At 37.5% G+C, this 23910-nt stretch overlaps 1 long non-coding RNA gene across 3 annotated transcripts in view; it reads left to right on the plus strand.

Moving 5' to 3' along the window:
- The window catches only part of LOC138848530 (uncharacterized), a 135852-nt gene that overhangs the window by 89021 nt on the left and 22921 nt on the right, over window positions 1–23910 (plus strand). For all 3 annotated transcript variants that reach the window (XR_011386396.1, XR_011386395.1, XR_011386397.1), the window contains exon 4: window positions 13624–13681. This is a non-coding gene — a long non-coding RNA (uncharacterized lncRNA). The remainder of the gene's footprint in view (window positions 1–13623; window positions 13682–23910) is intronic.

Consider the following 23910-nt stretch of genomic DNA (forward strand, 5'->3'; position numbering starts at 1 on the left):
GAAGCTACCACTAGAGATGTCTTCACATCATATTTATGTGCCTCATTCAAGACCTGGCCACTCCACACTTCCAATCCACATTCCTGCTAATGTATCTGAGAGATACATTTTGAAAGCATTGGCAGAAATCTCTTTGGTATGCTTATTTCTTTTGATTCTGATACAACACAATGGTTGGGAAGATTATCATTTTTCAGTTTTGAGGAATGGCCATGCTAGTCTCCATAATAGGCTAACTTGCATTATCATAAGTTATTTTTTAAATATTTATTTATTTATTTATTTATTTATTGGACAGGCAGAGTTAGACAGTGAGAGAGAAAGGTTTTCCTTCTGTTGGTTCACGCCCCAAATGGCTGCTATGGCTGGTGCACTGCACTGACCCGAAGCCAAGAGCCAGGTGCTCCTCCTGGTCTCCCATTCGGGAGCAGGGCCCATGCACTTGGGGCATCCTCCACTGCCTTCCTGGGCCACAGAAGAGAGCTGGACTGAAAGAGGAGCAATAGGACAGAATCCGGTGCCACAATCGGGACTAGAACCCGGTGTGCCGGTACTGCAGGTGGAGGATTAGCTAAGTGAGCCATGTGCTGGCCTATATTTATTTGAAAGGCAGAGTTAGGCTGAACAAGAGAGAGAGGGAAAATATGTCATCTATCTACTGGTTAACTCCTCAGATATCAGCAATGGCTGTACTGGGCCAACAGAAGCCAAGAGCCAGAAGCTTCCCCAGGGTCTCCCATGTTCCCTTGTGGGTTTAGAGGCATAAAGACTTGAGCCATCTTCCATTGCTCTCCCAGGCCACAGCAGAGATCTGGATTAGAAATGGAACAGCTGGGTCTCAAAGAATTGCCCATATGGGATGTTGACATGGCAGGTAACAGCTTTACTTGTCACACCACAGTCCTGGCACCAAGGATTTAGGTTTTCTTTGCTTCGTATCCCATCAGAATTTGTTTTATGGAGTGAGGGGATACTTACTGCATTTTGCTTTGCATTTCCTATCTAATACTTATATTGCATGTATTCTCATTTTTTTTGACCATAAGTGCTTGGGCCCTACACCCGCATGGGAGACCAGGAGGAAATACCTGGCTCCTGGCTTCAGATCAGCATGGCATGCCAGCTGTGGTGGCCATTTTGGGGGTGCATCAATGGAAGAAAGACATTTCTCTCTGTCTGTCTCTCTTTCGCTGTCTAACTCTGCATGTCAAAAAGAAAGCCTTTATTCATCACATGATGTTAAAATATTTTCTCCTATTCCCTTGGTTGCTGCTGACCTTTTTTGAGTGTTTCCTTTTAAGTGCAGAAGCATCTTAGCTTAATATAATCCTTTTTTTTAACCTTTTATTTAGCAAATGTAAATTTCCAAAGTACAGTTTATGGATTACAATGGTTTCCCACCCCCATAACTTCCTTCCTGCCCACAACCCTCCCAACTCCTGCTCCCTCTCCCATTCCATTCACATCAAGATTCATTTTCAATTATCATTATATACAGAAGATCAATTTAGTATATATTAATTAAAGATTTCAACAGTTTGCACCCACACAGAACATAAAGTGTAAAATAGTGTTTGAGTACAAGTTATAGCATTAATTCACATTGAAAAACATATTAAGGACAGAGGTCCCACATTGAGGAGTAAGTGCACAGTGACTCCTGTTGTTGACTTAACAAACTGACACTCTTGTTTATGGTGTCAGTAATCTCCCTAGGTTCTTGTCATGAGTTGACAAGGCTATGGAAGCCTTTTGAGTTCGCCAACTTTGACCTTATTTAAACAAGGTCATACTCAAAGTGGAGTTTCACTCCTCTCTTCAGAGAAAGGTACATCCTTCTTTGATGGCCCGTTTTTCTACTGGGATCTCACTCGCAGAGATCTTTCATTTAGGTTTTTTTTTCCCCAGAGTGTCTTGGCTTTCCATGCCTGAAATACTCTCATGGGCTCTTCAGCCAGATCCGAATGCCTTAAGGGCTAATTTTGGGGCCAGAGTGCTTTTTAGGACATCTGCCATTCTATGAGTCTGCTGTGTATCCCGCTTCTCATGTTGGATCGTTCTCTCCCTTTTTGATTCTATCAGTTAGTATTAGCAGACACTAGTCTTGTTTGTGTGATCCCTTTGACTCTTAGACCTATCAGTATGATCAACTGTGAACTGAAATTGATGACTTGGACTAGTGAGATGCCATTGGTACATGCCACCTTGATGGGATTACATTTGAATCCACTGGCATGTTTTTAACACTACTATTTGGGTCAAGTCAGCTTGAGCATGTCCCAAACTGTACATCTCATTTATTTGGTGCCTTTCTAATTTCTTGATGTAGGCACCTATTGAATAAACTTTCCTCTTAACACTGCTTTAGCTGTATCCCATAAGTTTTGGCATGTTGTGCTGTTATCCTAATTTACTTCCAGAAAGCTTTTGATTTCTCTTTTGATTTCTTCTATGACCCAGTGTTCATTCAGGAGCATTTTGTTTAATTTCCATGTGTTTGCATATAGTTTAGGGATTCCTGAGTTGCTTGTTTCCAACTTCATTCCACTGTGGTCTGAGAATCTGCATGGTATGATTCTAATTCTTTTGAATTTGCTGAGACTCGCTTTATGGCCTTGTATGTGGTCAATCCTAGAGTGGCCACATTCCATGTACTGCTGAGAAGAATGTGTATTCTCTAAGTGTAGGATCAAAAGATCTGTAGATATCTGTTAGATCCATTTGGGCTATAGTGTCATTTAAGTCTACTGCTTCATTGTTGATCTTCTGTCCTGTTGATATGTCTATTTCTGAGAGTGGAGTATGGAAGTCCCCCAGTACTATATTGTATTGGAGTCTAAGTCTCCCTTTACGTCCCTTAACATATCTTTTAAATAAACCGGTGCCCTGTAATTGGGTGCATATACATTGATAATCGTTATATCTTCCTGTTGAATTGAACCCTTAATCATTATAGTGTCCCTCTTTGTCTCTCTTAACGGTTTTTGTGTTAAAGTTTATTTTGTCTGATATTAAGATGGCTATGCCCGCTGTTTTTTCACTTCTGTTGGCATGATATATCTTTTTCCAGCCTTTAACTTTCAGTCTGCATACATCTTTCTTGGAAAGATGTGTTTCTTGTAAGCAGCAAATAGATGGGTTTTGTTCCTTAATCCATTGGCCAATCTGTGTCTTTTAACTGGAGAGTTGAGGCCATTAACATTCAATGTGACTATTGATAAGTAGTAAATTTGCCCTGCCATTTTCCCAAAGATATTTTCTAATATAGGCTCTGAACTTCATGTGATCTTTTACTTTGAGGTTTTCTTCCTTTACCTTGTTTCATAGTGATGAACGTGTTGCTGTGTTTCTGTATGTAACACACCTTTAAGCACCTTTCACAGGGCTGGATGAGTGGCAACAAATTCTTTCAATTTCTGTTTGCTATGAAAGATCTTTATCTCATCTTCATTCACAAATGAGAGCTTTGCAGAATATAATATTCTGGACTGGCAGTTTTTCTATCTCAGTACCTGGGCTATGTCTCGCCATTCCCTCCTAGCCTGTAGGGCTTCTGATGAGAAGTCTGCTGTGAGTCTAATTGGAGTTCCTCTGAGACTAATCTGATGTTTCTCTCTTGCACATTTTAGAATCTTTTCTTTATGTTTCACTGTGGTGAGTTTGATTACAACATGTTGTGGTGAGGATCTCTTTTGGTCATATTTACTAGGGGTTCTATGAGCTTCCTGTATTAAGATGTCTCTGTCCTTCTGCAAACCCAGGAAGTTTTCTGCTAGTATCTCACTAAAAGGCCTTCTAATCCTTTCTCTCTCTCCATGCCTTCAGGATCTTCTAGAACTTGAATGTTGTTTTTTTTTAATAGTATTGTGTAGATAACAACAATATTTTTTAGATTTCTAATTTCCTCTTCTTTTCTTTTGTTTGACTGTATCCTTTCCTGTTCTCTGTCTTCTAAGTCTGATATTCTCTTTTCTGCTTCACTGACTCTGTTTTTAAGGCTCCCTAATGTGTTTGTCATTTGATCTACTGAATTTGTCATTTCATTTTGATTTCTCTTCACTATCACAATTTCATGTTCTACTAGTTTCTTCATTTCATTTTGATTCCTCCTTAAGATTTCATTTTCACAAGAGAGATTTTCTATCTTGTCCAGTAAGGATTTCTGTAGTTCAAGAATTTGTTTTTGAGAACTTCTTATGTTCTTATCAATTTTTTGAAATCTGTTTCTTGCATTTCTTCTATCTCATCATCTTCATAATCTTGGATTTGGGTGTATTATTCATTTGGGGGCATCATAATGTCTTCCTTGCTGTTGTTTCCTCAACTTCTGTGTTTGTTTCTTGGCATTGTGGAGATATTCTTTGGTTTTTTCTTCCCTTGCTGTGGTGTTTTTTCTAGTTATACTATGACTGTATTAAGTGGACTGTCTGCTTTTTTTTTTTTTTTGAAAGGCAGAGTAGACAGTGAGAGAGAGGCAGAGAGAAAGGTCTTCCTTTTCTATTGGTTCACCCCCCAGTGGCCACTGCGGTCAGTGCACCATGCTGATCTGAAGCCAGAAGCCAGCTGCTTCTCCTGGTCTCCCATGAGGGTGCAGGGCCCAAGGACTTGGGCCATTCTCCACTGCACTCTCGGGCCACAGCAGAGAGCTGGACAGGAAGAGGAGCAACCGGGACAGAATCCAGCACCCTGACTGGGACTAGAACCTTGGGTGCTGGCACTGCAGGTGGAGGATTAGCCTCCTGAGCCACAACACTGGCCAGACTGTCTGCTTTTGATAGATCTTTAGAGGCTTGTGATGGGTGTGACCAGGCAGCCCTGTTTGGTTCTTCAGGATTAACGGCATGCCAAAGGTGACACACAGTTAGGAATGGTAAATTTCTCTCTCTCTCTCTCTCTCTCTTTTATTCAGAAGGGAAGTAATTCCACACAGCTGAGCAGAATTGAAGGTAGTCAGTTTCTTATCTCTGGCTTCCGTGGGTATAATATTAGTCTGCTCTGTCCCATGGACCACAAAAGGATCTATGCAGTCCTCAGAGTAAGCTCAAATTTCTCTGCCATCTCCCACCAGGTTGCCAAGGTTACATTTGTGTACTCTCCCAGGAGTACTCACGTCTCCGTGACTTCTCTCCTGCACCTTCAGTTTTTCACAGTCTGTGTTCATTAGCTCCACATATTCACTAGGTCCTAACCTCCTTTTAATTCCCGCCCCCCCCCAAGAGTCAGGTTTTTCTGCTTGGCAGATGGCGGGTGCAGCTTTTACCTATGTCCAAAATGGTGCCTGCTCTTTGTCTTGCTCGCCTTTGAAAGGTGAGTGGAGAGAGACTCGTGTCAGCACTGGTCTCTTTTTTTCCCTCTCTCCTCTAGTTAGCCTGGTGAACTTTCCCGCACGGGGCTTCAAGCCTCCTTCGCTCTCGGCTCCTCTTTCTGCTTCCCCCCTGGTGTCTCAGGCTACTGAGGTTTCACCTCACCTCCCTTTCCAGCACTGGTGCATAGATTCCACAGCTGGGGTCCTGAGCCATGGGCACCCACGTAGGTCCACCATGAACCAGTAGTTCTGGAAGAGTTTCCTCGCTGTTTCTTCCTTAACTCTTTCTAGAACGTGCAGTATCTCCACTTTCATTAAACTGTCTTTTCCCGGACTGTCAATGTGCTCCCTTCCTATTCCGCCATCTTGCCCCGTCCCTAATGTCATCTTATTTGTCCATTTTTGCTTTGGTTTCCTATGCATCTGGAGAGTTTACCAATAAGTCCTTGTCTATGCCAATGTCTTGCAGAGCTTTCCCAATGTTCTCATGCAGTAACTTGATGGTATCAGTTTATTGGTTTAGATCATTGATCCATCTATAGTTCATTTCTGTATAAATTGTATGGTAGTGTTTTTGTTTCATACTTTTTCATGCAGAGTCCATGTTTTCCAGCACCCTTTGTTGAAGAGACTACCCTTTCTCCAGGCATTGATCTTGGTTCCTTTGAGAAAGATCAGTTGGTTGTACATATATGTATTAATTTCTGCAGTTTCTACTCTAGTCCATTTGTCTACATGTCTATTTTTGTGCCGGTATCAGGCTTTTTGTTTCTAAATGTCCTATAGTTTTTCTTGACATCTGATATTGCAATGCCTCTGGCTTTGTTTTGTTCTTTAAGGTTGATTTATTTATTCAGGATTTCTCGGGCTTCCATATGAATTTTAGCAACATTTTTCCTATATGTCAGAAGAATGCCATTGGTATTTAGATGGGGGTCATATTGAAGCTGTAAACTACTTTCAGTAGTATGGACATTTTGATTATATTAATTCTTTCAATCCATGAACATGACAGATATTTCCTTTTTTATGTGTTCTTCTATGTCTTTTTAAAATGTTTTGTAATTTTCATTGTAGAGTTCTTTTACCTCTTTAGTTAAGTTTATTCCAAGATGTTTATTTATTTATTTTTTTACAGGCAGAATTAGACATTGAGAGAGAAAGGAAGAGAAAAAGGTCTTCCTTCTGTTGGTTCACCCCCCAAAATGGCCGCTATGGCTGGCGCTGTGCTGATTCAAAGCAATGAGCCAGGTGCTTCCTCCTGGTGTTCCATGCGGGTGCAGGGCCCAAGCACTTGGGCCATCCTCCACTGCCTTCCTGGGCCACAGCAGAGTGCTGCACTGGAAGAGGAGCAACCAGGACTAGAACCTGGTGCTCCAACCAGGACTAGAACCCGTGGTGCTGGTGCTGCAGAAGGAGAATTAGCCTAGTGAGCTAATACTGCAAATGTGACTGATCTTACATGTACTTTATCAGCCATAGCATTGTCTTTTTATACAAATGCTATTGATTTTTGTGTATTGATTTTATATTCTGCAACTTTACCCAACTCTCCTGAGTTCTGATAATCTCTTAGTGGTGTCTTTGTCTTCCCTATTTATAATATCATGTCTTCTGCCAACTACCATCATTTGACTTCCTTTTTTTCAATTTGTATCCCTTTGATTTGTTTTTGCTTGCCTGCTGACTCTCTTTAAAAGTTATAGATTATGAGGAAAAATGTCTTTGGTATTTTGATTGGGATCATATTGAATCATCTCTTCCCTCTCTTATTCAATAAACTTCTTTCAGTATTATGGACATGTTGATGATGTTCATTCTTCCTATCCTGAACACTGAAGATTTTTCCATTTTTTTGTGTATTCTGTTTCTTTTCTTAATGTTTTGTTATTTTCATTATAGAGTTCTTTGACATCCTTGGTTAAATTTACTCAAGGTACTTTTGTGTTTTTGTAGCTTTTGTGAATGTTATTGATCTTGGAAACTCTTTCTCAACCATGGCGTTGTCTGTGTATAGAAAGGCTATTGACTTTTGTGTGTTGATATTATATTCTGCTACTTTACCACACTCTTTTTTGGAGTTCCAGTAGTCTCTTAATGGCCTCTTTTGGTTTCCCTGTATAGAGAATCTTGTCATCTGCAAATAGGAATAGTCTGAATTCCCACTTTCTAATTTGTATCCCTTTGATTTCTTTTTCTTATCTAATGGTTCTGTCTAAAACTTCAAGGAATATATTGTTTGTCTTTTTTATTTTTGTCTTTTTAAACAATAAAATTATTAGATGAATTAATGCAAAACTTCATGATGAGACACCAGAGTATATGTTGAAATATTTTTATAATGGATCTGAATTGACTTATGTTTGTGTCAGGCATTGTTTTGCAATGTGTTTGGCCACTGCTTGCAATGCTGGCATCTCATATTGTAGTGCCACATTGTGTCCATTCTATTAATGTACTTGGGAAGGCAATGGAACATCACTCAAATGCTTTAGTATGTGCCCATATAGCAGATGTAGATAGAATTACTTACTCTTGGCTCTGTGCTTGCCCAGACCTGTTTATTTCATCCTTTTAGGAAGTGAGCCAAGAAAAAGATGCTTCATCAGTCTGTATCTGTTACTGTCTTTCCTTTCTCTTCATTTCTCTGCCTTTCAAATAAGTAAATATTTAAAAAGAAAATACTAAATTCAGTTCATAATCCTTGATGGTGTCTTAATTAGTTAGATGCACTCTTTGGGCATCACTCCCTTTATTTATACCACATGGCCTATATACCAATTACTGACTATAGTTTCTATATTGACTCAGAAGAGTCAGACAAAGGAGTAGCTTAAAATGAGTTAATTATTGGTGAGTTTTTCTAATATTGGAGTTCCTCATGAAATCCATATCTCCATTCCCAGTAGGAAGATCTCCTGTTCACTGAGGTATGTGATGATCAGAATGAATAGTTCCTAGGAAAGGACATGAGAACTCACAAAGTCCATGGTGCTGAACCATATTTGTTAGATCATCAGATGAATGTGTGGAAAGATGGGTTTTAAGAGTTTTGAACTAATTCCAAGATTGGAACTTTTGTTTTATACAATGTATTTGAAATGCAGCCACCTTAAGACTCATTATTTTATTCCAGTATATGTTTTATAGTAGTTTTCTGAATTCTGGAATATGACCCATGGATGGTACACTAATTATTAGGTAAGAGCAAATAACTTTATGGATTAGATATAAGTTGCCATAGGAATATTAGGTTCTTGTTTAAGTTCTCAAAGTAGAATAGCATCATTTTTTCTTTTCTCCATATTCTATGCATGCATGTGTAACAAGTAGACGTGTGTTTAGAACTACAGCATGATTATCAGAACTTAAAACAAAGGTAAAAGATATATTAATCATCATAAAAACCTGATCTCACATTTGAGTTTATCCATTTCTAACACATGCCTTTCAAATATGAGTTTGCCACCCTAAGATGTAACCACCAGAATTCCACTTGGTTAGTGTGTGCTTGAAGATGAATTATTTTGCATCATGCATTTTGTCCTGAGAGTGAAGCTGTTTATCCAAGAAACATACCAATCATTCTTGTTTCTTTCTTTTTTATCTCAAAGAAACATTTTATTTAAGGTGTACAAATTTCCTAAGTATAACTTTAGGAATATAATGATTCTTCCCACTAACTGCACTCCCTTTTCCACTCCCACACAACTCCTCCCTTGCCCATTCCCAGTTCCATTCTCCATTAAGATCAATTTTCATTAAACTTATACGTTGAAAACCAATTTTTACAAAGTACAGATTGCAACAATTTTAACACACACGCACTAACACAAACGCAAACTGAGAACTAGTTTTATAGTTAATTCTCATAATACAACTCATTGTGGACAGAAGTCCTGCATGGGGAATATGCACACAGTGACTCTTGTTGTTAGTATGATATCAGTGATCACCCAAGATGCTTGTCATGAGCTGCCCAGCCTATGGAAGCCTTTAAAATCCACAATCTGTGTCAGTATCTTGAAAAATCCACAAGCAAAGTGAAAGTACTCTCCTCTTGTCATAGAAAACTGCATCTCTCTTTTATGGCCACTTCTATCCACTGGGGTCTCTCTCACAGAGATTCCTTCATGTAGAACATTTTTTACCACATTGTCTTGTCTTTTCATGCCTGAATTGCTCTCATGGGCCTTCAGCCAGACCAGAATGCCTTATGGGCTAATTCTGAGGTCAGAGTGTTATTTAAAGTGATTCTCACTTTATGTGTTTGCTGTGCAGACTGCTTCCTGTGTCAGAATATTCTCTACCTTTTAATTCTATTTATTATTATTACCAGAGAGTTGATTTTATTTATATGATACATTTAACATATAATCCTATCTATTTATCACTTTAACACTTAATATGGACACTTTAACAATAAAAATGACATTTTTACAACCCAGTTTAATTGGATTTAGGGTACCATGCAAGATTTTAAACTGTACCCTTAGAAGTAAGTCTATAGGGAAGTATGCAGAACAATATAGCTTCATAGATACAAAGTTCCTTGTTCCTGTGTTATTCTCACTTCTATTTGAACTATTTTCAATTGACTTTATGCACATATGATTTAATCTATGTTAAGTAAAGGGTTCAATAAATAGCATGAAGAAGGGGAAAAAAGCTGTTCCTCAACAGTCAAGACCAGGGCTGTTCAAGTCATTGCTTCTCAAAGTGTCATTTTCACTCTTACAGACTTCCTTTTAGGTGCTCTATTAGTTATCACAGATCAGGGAGAACATATGGTCTTTGTTACTTAAGGACAGACTCATTTCACTCAATATGTTTTCCAGATTCATCCAATTTGTTGCAAATGATCGGATTTCATTTTTTATACCATTGTCTAGTAGTCCATAGAATACATATCCCATAATTTCTTTACCTAGTTTTTAGTTGGTGGGCATTTAGGTCAATTCCATATCTTAGCTATTGTGAATGCAGCTTTAATAAACATCAAGGAACAGATAAAATTTTTATTTGCTGATTTCATTTCCATTGGGTAAATTTCCAGTATTGAGAGTGCTGGTTCATATGGTAGGTGTATATTCAGATTTCTTTGTTTTCTTTTTTTTATTTGAGAGTTAGACAGTGAGAGGTGAGAGACAGAGAGAAAGGTCTTCCTTCCATTGGTTCACTCCCAAAATGGCCACCATGGCCGGTGCTGTGCTGATCCGAAGCCAAGAGCCAGGTGCTTCCTCCTGGTCTCCCATGTGGGTGTAGGGGCCCAAGCACTTAGGCCTTCCTCCACTGCCCTCCTGGGCCACAGCAGAGAGCTGGACTGGAAGAGGAGCAACCAGGACTAGAACCCAGTGCCCATATGGGATGCCAGTGCACAGGTGGAGGATTAACCAAGTGAGCCGCAGCATCGGCCCCTATGTTCAGATTTCTGAAGTACCTCTAAACTGTCATCCATATTGGTTTTATCTGTTTACATTCCTACCAACAGTTTGTTAGGATACCTTTTGCCCCACATTCTCATCAGAATTTGCTGTCTTTGATTTCTGTATGAAAGCCATTCTCAATGGGGTGAGGTGAAACCTCAGTGTGGTTTTGATTTGCATTTACCTGATGGCTAGTCATCCTGGGAATTTTTTTTTTTCATTTGTCTGTTGGCCAGTTGGATTTCCTATTTTGAAAAATGTCTATTTAATTCTTTTGCCTGTTTCTTCACTGGGTTGTTTGTTTTGTTGTTGTGGAGCTTCTTGATCTCTTTATATATTCTGATTATTAATCCTTTATCAGTTGCATTTCTGCAAATAATTTCTACCATTATATCAGTTGCCTTTTGAGTTTCCTGCAGGAAAAAAAGCTTCTCAATTTCATATAATCCCATTTGTTAGTCATGGCATTGATTGCCAGTGTCTCTGGTTTCTTTTTCCAAGAACTCTTTGCCTGAGCCAATATCTTTCAGGGTTTCCCCAATGTTATCTAATAATGTGATGTTACCAGTACATAGATTTTTTTCATTGATCATTTTGAATGAATTTTTGTGTAATGTATAAAGTAGGGGTCTTTCCCAGCACCATTTGCTGAAGAGACTGTCCTTGCTCCAGGGATGTGTTTATGTTCCTTGGTCAGAGTATAACTTGGTTGTAGATGCTTGGATCAATTTTCCTTTGGAATATTCATCTGTTGCTTTTTTTTAGTACCAAGATGTTTTGATTATTACTACCATGAAGCATATCTTGAAATCTGGTATTGTGATGCCTCTGGCTTTGTTTTTGTTTTACAAGATGGCTTTAGCTATGCAAGGTATTCTGTATTTCTATACAAATTTCAACATCTTTTTTCTACATCTGAGAAGAATGTCTTTGCTATTTTGATTGGTATCACATTGAATCTGTAAATTGCTTTTGGAATAATGGGCATTTTGATATTTCTTCTTCCAATTCATGAATGTGGAATTTTTTTTCCATTTGTTGTATCTTATTCTATTTCTTTTTTCAATGTTTTGTAAATCACATTGTAGAGATCTTTGACATCCTTGGCTAAACTTACTCCAAGGTATTTGATTTTGTGTAGCTATTGTGAATGGGAATGATCTAAGAAGTTCTTTCTCAATCATAGCATTGTCCGTGTATACAAACGCTGTTGAATTCTGTGTATTGGTTATATATCCTGCTATATTACCAAACCCTTCCATGAGTTCAAATAGTCCCTTGTTGGAGTCTTTTGGATCCTCTATAAATAGAATCATATCATCTGCAAATATGGAATATTTGACTTCCTCTTTACCAATTTGTATACCTTTGACTTTTTTCTTGCCTAATGGCTCTGGTTAAAACTTCCAGTATTGTATTGAATAGCAATGTTGAAAGTGAGCATCCTTGTCTAGTTCCAGATCTCAGTGGGAATACTTCCAACTTTTCCTCATTCAATAGGATGTTGCTGTTTGTGTTTGTGTGTGTGTGTGTGTTTGTGTGTCATAAATTGCCTGGATTGTGTCTAGGAAACTTTCTTCTATACCCAATTTGTACAGAGTTTTCATCATGAAAGGGTGTCATATTTTATCAATGCTTTCTTTGCATATATTGGGATAATCATTTGTTTTTTGTTTTTCAATTTGTTAATGTGATGTATCACATTTATTGATTTGCAAATGTTGAACCATACCTGCATCTCAGGGATAAATCCCACTTGGTCTGGGTGAATAATCTTCCAGATATTTGTTGGATTCCATTGGCTAGAATTTTATTGAGGATTTTTGCATCTTTCAGGTTGGGGTTACATTCACTGAATGTTCCATGAGCTGTAGCAGGTAAAATGGCAATACCAAGGATCATTGTAGGGAATAACTATGTGAAGATTTGTAAACTGGGGGGTGTCATTTGCAACAATTACTAGAAAGATATAGTATAGAAAATATGTATTGTATTCATTTTTCTATATAGCTGTGGCAAAAATACCCTGGTTGCAAGATGAATATATTTTATAATTTTCAGTGTATAACAGAAATATGTTAGTTTCTAGTGAAACTAACAATATGAAGTGTTGCGTAGTACATTTGTGGTAATAGAAGAGTAGTTAACATCACCCAAGTATTTTTTCTATAGTATAGATTTTAGTGACAGCATTATGTTTCTTTCTGTGGCATTTTGCAACCTGCTTGAACAATCATTTTTTTTTTTTTTGGACAGGCAGAGTTAGACAGTGAGAGAGAGAGAGACAGAGAGAAAGGTCTTTCTTCCGTTGATTCACCCCAACAAATGGCTGCTACAGCCAGTGCACTGCGCTGATCTGAAGCCAGGAGCCAGGTGCTTCCTCCTGGTGTCTCATGCAGGTGCAGGGCTTAAGCAGTCCGACCATCCTCCACTGCCTTCCCAGGCCACAGCAGAGAGCTGGACTGTAAGAGGAGCAACCAGGACAGAATTCAGTGCCCCAACTGGGACTACAACCCGGGGTACCAGTGCCACAGGCAGCGAATTAGCCTAGTGAGCTGCAGTGCTGGTCTGAATAATTATTCTTAAAATGACAAATTACTTCTTAGCAGTAATGTTTTGAACAAAATGAGTAGCAAGTAAATATTTGTTCTAACATAAGGATTACTTTTGCCTAATCACTGCCAATTAGTATAATTGTTGGTGCTCTTTCCAGGAGGTCTTCCTTGGCCGTTGTCATGTGTAAAGCTCTATTCCTAATCAGGTTAGCTGATTGGTTTTGTTTCTACAGCCAATCAATTTGGTATTTTGTATTCATTTCAATCATGACTTTACTCTGAATCTATCAGCAAATCAGACCAGTTATCTCACATTTCCATTTTTCGTCTCTTCCAGGTACAATCCTAGGGCCCACTAAATATTTCCAAGTTCTAAGAAAATGAACAGACCTCCAGTAAGTTGTTTATTTCTCAGTTTGTATTATATTGTGATATAGCATGTTTATAAGTATAGCTTATTAAAATGGAGAAATAAGTATGTGAAAACATAAAATTTTCATTATTATAAAATATTAAGGCTATCAAACATGATAGCAAATTTGTTTTCAGTCTTAGTGATGCTATAACACTGATATGTTTATCAGATTATTCAAATGGCAACACAGAATCTTCTAAATTATTGTAGGATATGAAGCCTGAATTTTTCTCTGTTGGTCTTATTGATGAAATAGTAGAAGTGGTTTAGTACCAACCTGGATATAAACACTAAACTAGGCAGAAGTTACCAGGTGCTAGGAAAACAAATTACTGAATATGATTTTTTTGTGGGTGAATTGCTTGAATAGTGGGGTCCTAATAGCGTATTGGAGGCTGAATGTGATTCATGAGCAGAACCAGGAATGTGTAGGGAATAGGATCTGCAGCCATTTCTGGTTTTTAGAACTTATTGCTATATTTTCAAGGCAGAGTTAAAAAGATAAAAATGGAAGAGGGAATGAATCAGAGAATCTTCCATCTGCTGGTTCACTCCCCAAAGAGTCACAATGGTCAGGGTTGAACAAGGTAAAAGCAGGAGGTAGGAGGTTCATCTTTGTCTCCCACCCTAGGCCAGAGGCCCTCTCCAAGTACTTTCCCTGGCACATTATCAAAGGCTTGGATTTGTAGTGGAGTTGCTGGGACTGAAAGCCCATCCATATGAGATGCCAGCATTACAGGTGGTGGGTTAACCGTTTATGTCTCAAGGCCAGCTCCCATGGCAGGTCTTTAAAGAGCTCTCCATACATTTCTCTATGGATTCATGTTGTGTTGCAGTTTTTCCAAAGTTACATCTTAAGCCAAATCCTTCCATTCTTCATTTGTACTTCATGCTACTCAAAGTAGTTTTGATTAAATTATCCATCAATACCATAAAGAGTAGTCAAAGCCAAAGATTTTTTATAGTTTTTCTGTACTTGAATCTATTACACAATAAAAATAAAGTATGTCTTTGGGAGGTAGAAAAACACAGAGAGAGTGAAGTAAGCTAAGAAAGAAAATATTGGGAACAGCACTGTGGTATAATGGGTTATACCACCACCTACAATGTGGAATACCATATTTAGGCTGGTTCAAGTTCTTTCTGCTTCACTTCCAATCCAGTTCCCTGCTAATGCACCTTGAGAAACAGAAGATGGCCAAATTGTTTGGGACCCTGCCATCTACTTGGCAAGCCTGGATGAAGCTCCTAGCTCCAGACTTCAGTCTGGTCCAGCCATGAATTTTGCACCCATCTGGGGAGAGAACTAGCAGATAGAATATCTGTCTAGCTCTCTCTCTCTAACACTGTCTTCCAAATAAATAAAATAAATCCTACAAAAGAGAATATCATTTATAAACTGATTCATTCCTCATAAACACCCTCAATCGCCCATGCTGGCACTAGGCAGAAGCTAAGAGATAAGAATATAGTCCTGGATTCCAAAATGGGTACAAAAGGCCAATTACTTGAGTCACCAATAATGCCTCACAACATCTGTATTAACAAAAATCTGGAATCCGGAATGAATGCTGAGATTCAAACTAGGTAATTTGAAGTAGAATTAGATGATTTAAATGGGTATCATAAACCTAAATGCTCGCCTTCTATTTTTTTTCTCAACTACTGTACATGGATTTCTCCTGAATGTTATTTCCTATTTCTATCATGACATCAGGGATGGTTTTTGTCATTTTTGTGTGTAATTCTACTTTCCTCTCAATATTACCTATCCAAATGTTCCATACACTCTCCCATTCACACATCCTGTGGTTCTTTACAGATCTGGCCCTCTTGGTTATGACACTCCTGCTTCCTTCCCAAGGTAGCCTCTCCCACAGGCTTCAGAACATAGTTGCTATTCCCTGTAAATATTATTTGTAGCTATCCAATTTGGAATTTATGCTGAACACATCTAAAATGAAAGCCACATTATTCATTTCTCTATGTACTTTTATAAAGTATTACTATGAGCTAGCCTTGGCCAAATCATCAAAATGGGATTTTTTTCTAAACTCCTCCCACTTTTTCATTTCTAAAGTCATCTTTTTTCAAATACTGGTACATTTGCTTTTTTTGTTTTGAAATATTTATTTTATATCTGAATACACTCTGTAAAAATTCTTAGATTTGTCTGAGAACTGCATTAAATCTATTCTCCTGATATTTGTAAAATAGAATATAAATCATAAATACTGCTTTTAATTTAAAAATGAGAATTATTAATTTTAGCAAACATCTCAAGAATGTATTAGCTCAGTGCTGAGCTTTACCTCACTTCTCTTGGGGTAACACGCTTAGGAGTCTGTAGGGGAAAGCATTCAGTTGTTAGGACATGCAAGTGAACCAGACTCAGAATCAAGTACATAAAGAAAGGAGACATAGAACATGAACATTTGTCCTGGTGACTAAGATGGTGAGTCTTTGTCACTAGCTTAAGTTGCCATTTTGAATATCCACATACCATATCAGACTGCTTGATTTAGTTTCCCACTACTCACTTTTTTTTTCTTTTCCTGTGAATGTGTGTCTTAGGAGGCAGTAGATGATAGCTAAATATTTGAATCCCTACCTCCCAAATGGGTGACTACATTAAGTTCCAGTATCCTGGTATATTTTTGGATGAAGTGATTTTTGGGGGAATGAATTGGGAAATGAAATATCTCTCTCTTTCTCTCTCTCTCTCCCCCACCTTTACTCCCCCCCCCTCCATTTGAATCAAAATGAAAACAAATCAATAAAATTTTAGAAAATATACCTCTGTCATCACCTGAATTCCATATAGAGTGTGTGTGTTTATGTCATGAATCTGCTTCTAATTCCAGCTTCCTGCTAATACAGATGCTAAGAGACTGCAGCTGATAACTCAATGCTTGAGTCTCTGTCATCACCCTAAGGTACTCAGCCTGGAACAGACTTGGTTGTTTGTAGGCATTGAGGGAGTAAAGAAGATAATAGGATTTCTGTGCCTCTGTCTGTCTCTCTTTCTCTCTTTTATGTCTGTGTGTGTGTGTGTTTGTCTCAAATAAAAGTAAATGAATAAGGATACACTTTTAGATATGCTTTGCACATTTTTCCTACACACATCTGTATATATATGATTCTTTCTGTATTTTGATGTAATATGAAATTATGTTTTAACCCCCCCAAAATGGTTGTCATGTTTTCAAGCTCTTTTGAAGGTTGTATCATTATATGATATTGGTTATATCTAAATTATTATTTAAAGTATATGAGTATATGTATACATCTATAATTGCAAAAGATTATGGATGAGGACTCTGGTTAATAGTTTGTTAAAATCAAATATTTTATAATTAAATGTATAACTTATCATTTGACATTTTAAATTGAATTTCTATGTCAGTAAGCCTATACATATTCTTTGCAATAATAAACACCATCCATCTAAATTTTTTTAATCTTCCCAGGTAAAATTTTGTGTGCCTCAAACACTAAATCCCTATCGCCTTCTCCCACAGACCATGGAAGTCACTTCTCTACTTTATATCTCTATGAATTTGTCTCCTCTAGTAACCTCATATAAGTTGAATCATAAAGTATTTATCATTTTGCAATGGCTTATTTCATGTTCAAGTATGCCTTCACAGTCAGTGCATATTGTACTATTTGTCAAAAAAATTTAGTAAAGCTCTCTAATACATCACTGTATGATGCAATGGTTTGTATATCATTTATTGGAAGTAAATCCAATTTGAGATGTGAAGAAGGTGGAAATTTAATCTTACAATAGTGTCTAGAGGTAGAGCCTTTGAGAGGTGAGTAGGATTAGATTGCATCATCATGTTGGGTCCCTCAAAATTGCTTGTATACTGAAATATTTAAAAGATGGAGGCCATGGAAACATTTCCACAATCCCTATCCCCTTCTTTTTGATATTCTGCACTGCCTCTGAACTTTCTGAGTGAGAAAATGAACACCATCGGCAGGCCTTCAGTACTGTTGGCCATATTTTTTGCATCATTTTACATTTATACCAGTAATGCATGATAATTTCATTTCTCTACTATTGTGTTTTATAACAGACATTGAAATGGATATAAAGTGGTATTTCACTGATTGCTATTTGTGTTCACCTAATAAGTAATGCTGACAGTCCTGTGTGGCAATTAGCCATTTGGAAACCTCCTTTTAGAAATGTTATTTCTTTCTCCGATTTGAAATCTTATTTTATTGCTTTACTTGTAAGATTTTCTTATATTTTGCCAATAGTAATTTTCTATACAATATGAATATTTTCCCATCAAATTGATACCCTTTTCTCTGTTTTTTAATCTTTTGATCCACAAAATTTTTTATAGTTCTCTTAACTTTATATTTTGCTACTCGTGCTATTTTAAATTCATAATTTATGCTTATATTACAAAATAGCAATCGTTAGTTATTTAGAAACTCATACATATGTTTAACTTAAGATGGTTAGAATCTGAACTATTGTTTGATTCTAATGACTTTTTCAATGTTCCTAACAATGCTACAATTTGTTGGATAAGTTCCTTGGGCCAGCCTATATTGAACTTGACTTTAGATTCCACTTCAAAGGTGGAAATATGAGAGAAGTTTTGATGACCAGAACTCCATCTAAAATGCCATTGTTATGGTACAATTTGTTGAATATATTTTTAATTTCTCTTGAGATTTTTTTCTCTCAGATAACTTAGGAGTATAGTTACCTAATTTTTAAATATTGAAGGATTTTTGTTAATTAAAAAATGATCCATAACTTAATATCACATGGTCACAGACTACTTTATGATTTTAGTCTTTTAAAAATATCTTGTAGTTTTCATGTTATCTCTTGAAACATTCTATTTCTATAGATTTATTTATTTACTTGACAGAGTTACAGAAAGGGAGGGATAGAGGCAGAGAATTATTCCAAGCACTGGTTTACTTCCCAGATGGCTTCAATGGCTAGGGTTCGGTCAAACCTGAAGTCAGAAGCTTTTTTCAATTCTCCATATGGCTATCAGAGTCTCAAGGGTCCATCTTCTTTTGCCTTTCCCAGGCCATCAGCAGGGAGCTGGATCAAAGTGAACACCCAGAGCATACACCAGTGCCTGTATGGATTGCTGGTACAGGCGGTTGCTTTACCAACTATGCAAAATTGCCAGCCCCTAATTTTAGTCTTGCATTATGTCTCAGCAGGTGTTTTATATTGGTTCTATAGAGTAGTGTACAAATATTATTTAGATTATTATCCTGTCATTTATGTTTATAATAGACTGATTTTTTCAGTTTTTTATCAATTACTATAAAATGAGTATAAATAGTCTAACACTATTTGTAATTTTTTAGTTCGTTGTTTACTTCCATGGACTTTGTTTCTTGTCTTTTGCGCCTTTGTTTTTAGGTACATTAACACTGATTATACCATTCTGATGTATAATCTAAGCTGCATACCCAACTCTTTGTAGGTATTTTTTACATCCTTTTACTTTTAGTCTGTTTTGTCTTAGTTTTGAAACATAGCACTTTCAGATAACACACTGAAATCTCTTGTTTTTTTTTGATCAAGTTTGACAATTGCAGTCTTTATTTTTAGTCACTTTACTTATAAACTATTAATATTGCTTAAATTATTTCTGCCACTTGGTGTTTTATTTTCTCTTTGGTTCATCAAAATTGTTCCTCTGCTTCTCATTTACTACTTCAATTTTGACTCATAGAAATTATTAATGACTATTAAGAAATTATTTTATTAATTGGGATACAGATAAAATGAACCTCCAACAATTGGTTTACTTTCCAAATGTTTGCTATGGCTGGGTGTGGCCTGGGGCTCACTAAAGCTAAGAACGGGGAGCTCAATCCAAGTCTTTGTCATAGGTAGCTGAAACCTGGTTTCTTGAGCCTCATCACTGTCTACCAGGGTCCATCCATGCAAAAAGCTTGTGTCAGGAGTCCAAGATGGGCACCCTATTGTGGTACAAAAATATAGTATACAGACATCTTAATTGATACCTTAACTACTATGGTAAATGTGTACACTCATAAAAAATTTTAAATAATGCATAGTGGTTCTTCTATTGCCTGCTTAACTCAATGTCATAAACTAAATATGTTCTCCCAGAAATCCATATGTGGATACTAAATCCAAGTTGACTGTATTTGGGATAGAACCCTCACATGGGTAATTAAGTTTAATTAGGGTCCTATAGGTAGGCCCCTTCACAATTCAACTGGTATCTTTAAGAGAGACATTGAGATGGGAGCACAGAAAGAAAAGACCATGTGAGGACATGGTAAGAAGTTGGCCATCCTAGAACAGAAACAAAAGACCACAGGAAAAACTAAGCCTCCAAGCAGTTCTTGAACTTTCATTCTGCAGAATTATGAGAACACAGGACAATTTAAATAAACCTATCTATAGCATTGCATCTCTTGCAAACAATTACACTGCATTTTTGAACTAATTTCCTTTGATTTATAAATAATGATGTGCTTGTATTTTACTAATTTTTAGAAAAATTTGCAATATATATAACATACACTGCATTGTTTCAAATATATTATTAGAATTTTTCAATTGAATAGTTCTATTTATGACTCTTTTATACTGTACAATTCATAGCTTTATTGAAATAGTGAATGAATATATGCATTTCTTTTTTTATTTAGTAAATATAAATTTCCAAAGTACAGTTTATGGATTACAATTGCTTCCCCACCCATAATTTCCCTCCCACTCGCACCCCTCCCATCACCCGCTACCTTGCCTGTACTTCTGGGGTCATTTCCAAGAAGTCTTTGCCAGTACCTATATCTTGCAGGGTTTCTCCAATGCTCTCTAATAATTTGATGGTGTCGGGTCATAGATTTAAGGCTTTAACCCATATTGAGTGAATTTTTGTGTAAGGTGAAAGGTAGGGGTCTTGCTTCATGCTTCTGCACGTGGAAATCCAATTTTCCCAGCACCATTTATTGAATAGACTGTCCTTACTCCAGGGATTGGTTTTGGATCCTTGATCAAATATGAGTTGGCTGTAGATGTTTGGATTGATTTCTGGTGTTTCAATTCTGTTCCATTGGTCTATCCTTCTGTTTCTGTACCAGTACCATGCTGTTTTGATTACAACTGCCCTGTAGTATGTCCTGAAATCTGGTACTGTGATGCCTCCGGCTTTCTTTTTGTTGTACAAGATTGCTTTAGCTATTCGAGGTCTCTTGTGCCTCCATATGAATTTCAGCATCATTTTTTCCAGATCTGAGAAGAAGGTCTTCGGTATCTTGATTGGTATTACATTGAATGTATAAATTGCTTTTGGGAGAGTGGACATTTTGATGCTATTGATTCTTCCAATTCATGAGCATGGAAGATTTTTCCATTTCTTGGTATCCTCTTCTATTTCTTTCTTTAAGGTTTTGTAATTCTCATCATAGAGAACTTTTACGTCTTGGTTAAACTTATTTCAAGGTAATTGATTGTTTTTGTGGCTATTGTAAATGGGATTGATCTTAGAAGTTCTGCCTCAGCCATGGCATTGCCTGTGTTTACAAAGGCTGTTGATTTTTGTGCATTGATTTTATACTCTGTTACTTTGCCAAACTCTTCTATGAGTTCCAATGGTCTCTTAGTAGAGTTCTTTGGGTCCCCTAATCAAAGAATCATATCATCTGCAAAGAGGGATAGTTTGACTTCTTCCTTCCCAATTTGTATCCATTTAATTTCTTTTTCTTGCCTAATAGCTCTGGCTAAAACTTCCAGAACTATGTTAAATAGCAGTGGTGAGAGTGGGCATCCCTGTCTGGTACCAGATCTCAATGGAAATACTTCCAACTTTTCCCCATTCAATAGGATGCTGGCCATGGGTTTTTCATAAGTTGTTTGATTGTATTGAGGAATGTTCCTTCCACACCCAGTTTACTTAGAGTTTTCATCATGAAAGGGTGTTATATTTTATCAAATGCTTTCTCTGCATATATTCAGATAATCTTACGATTTTTCTTCTGCAGTCTGTTAATGTGGTGTATCACATTGATTGATTTGCAAACATTGAACCATCCCTGAATACCAGGGTTAAATCCCACTTGGTCTGGGTGGATGATCTGTCTGATGTGTTGTTGCATTTTATTGGCCAGAATTTAATGAAGATTTTTTGCATCTATGTTCATCAGGGATATTGGGTGTAAGTTTCTTTCAATGCTGCATCTTTCTCTGGCTTAGGAATTAAGGTGATGCTGGATTCATGGAAAGAATTTGAGAGAATTCCCTCTTTTTTGATTGTTCTGAATAGTTTGAGAAGAATTGGAATTAGTTCTTCTTTAAATGTCTGGTAGAATTCAGCAGTGAATCCATCTGGTCCTGGGCTATTCTTTGTTGGGAGGGCCTTTACTGTTCCAATTTCTGACTCAGTTATGGGTCTGTTTTTGTTTTCTATGTTACCTGTTTTAATTTAGGTAGGTTGTATGTGTCCAGGAATCTATCCATTGCTGAGAGATTTCCCTGTTTGCTGGCATACAAGTCCTTGTAGTAATTTCTGATGATTCTTTTTATTTTTGTGGTGTCTGTTGTTACGTTTCCTTTTTCATCTCTGATTTTATTGATTTGGGTCTTTTCTCTTCTTTTTTTCATTAGTTGGGCCAATGGTTTTTCAATTTTGTTTATTTTTTTTAAAAAAACCAGCGCCTTATTAGGCTAATTTTTGTAATATTTTTGGATTCAATCCTGTTGATTACTTCTCTGATTTTAATTATTTCTCTTCTCCTACTAGATTTGGGTCTAGTCTGCTGAAGTTTTTCTAGATCCTTCAGCTGCATTGAAAGCTCATTTATTTTTTGCCTTTCCAATTTCTTGATGTAGACACCTATTGCTATAAACTGTCCTCTTAACACTGAGTTTGCTGTATCCCATAAGTTTTGATATGTTGAGCTGTTATCCTCATTTACTTCCAGAAAATTTTTGATTTCTATTTTGATTACTTCTATGACCCAGTGTTCATTCAGGAGAATGTTATTTAGTCTGCATGTGTTTGCATATAGTCTAGGGATTCCTGAGTTGCTACTTTCCGACTTAATTCCACTGTGGTCTGAGAAGCTGCATCGTATGATTCTAATTCTTTTGAATTTGCTGAGACTTGCTTTATGGCGTAGTAGGTGGTCAATCCTACAGTAGGTTCCAGGTACTGCTGAGAATAATGGAAATTCGTTAAGTGTAGGATGAAAAGTTCTGAAGACATCTGTTAGATCCATTTGGGCAATAGTGTCATTTAAATCTACTGTTTCCCTGTTGATCTTCTGTCCAGATGATTTGTCTATTTCTGAGAGCACAGTATTGAAGTCCTCCAGTGTCGCTCCCCCTCTTCATGGAGGAACGACACAGGACCCTGCGCTGTTCTTTTGTCTGCTCGGCCCTCCCCGGGTTTGCTGCTGGTTCTTCCCGGGTTGGCTACCGTACTTCCATCTCCGTAGAAGGGCGGTTCCCCCTGCCACTTTCCCCGCTTCCGCGGGGGAGCAGCACACCGCCGGCCGGCTCTCTCGGGGGCTGCTCAGGTGTTCCTCAGGTGTTCCCCTTAGATGTTCCTGGTGCATGTTGTCTCTCTCCTCCTTTATAGTCCTCTTCCACTAATCCCAACTCTGCTACCCACACGCCGAGTATGCTGCTCTCCTCCAATCAGGAGCAGGATCAGCTCCTGCAGGTCATCACTCAAGTCGGCGAGAGACAGCTGCGTAGAAGCTGTTTACTCCTCTCCCAGCGCCATATTGTGGGAGAGCAGATGCATAGAATAAGTCTTAATTCGAGTAACTTAGTCTAGTCCGAGTTGCTCCCCACACTCCAGTACTATAGTACTGGAGTCTAAGTCTCCCTTTAAGTCCTGTAACATATCTTTTAAATGAACTGGTGCCCTGTAATTAGGTGCATATACATTTATAATAGTTACATCTTCCTGTTGAACTGATCCCTTAATCATTATATAGTGACCCTCTTTGTTTCTCCACAGTTTTTGTGTAAAAGTTCAATTTGTCTGATATTAAGATGGCTATGCCAGCTCTTTCTTGGTTTCTGTTGGCATGGAATATCTTTTTCCAGCCTTTCACTTTCAGTCTCCAAGCACCTTTTTTAGAAAGATGTGTTTCTTGTAAGGAGCAAATAGATGGGTTTTGTTCCTTAATCCATTCAGCCAATCTGTGTCTTTTAACTGGAGAGTT

The sequence above is a fragment of the Oryctolagus cuniculus genome, chromosome 2, assembly GCF_964237555.1.
Source record: "Oryctolagus cuniculus chromosome 2, mOryCun1.1, whole genome shotgun sequence".
In the NCBI taxonomy this organism is placed as follows: Eukaryota; Metazoa; Chordata; class Mammalia; order Lagomorpha; family Leporidae; genus Oryctolagus; species Oryctolagus cuniculus.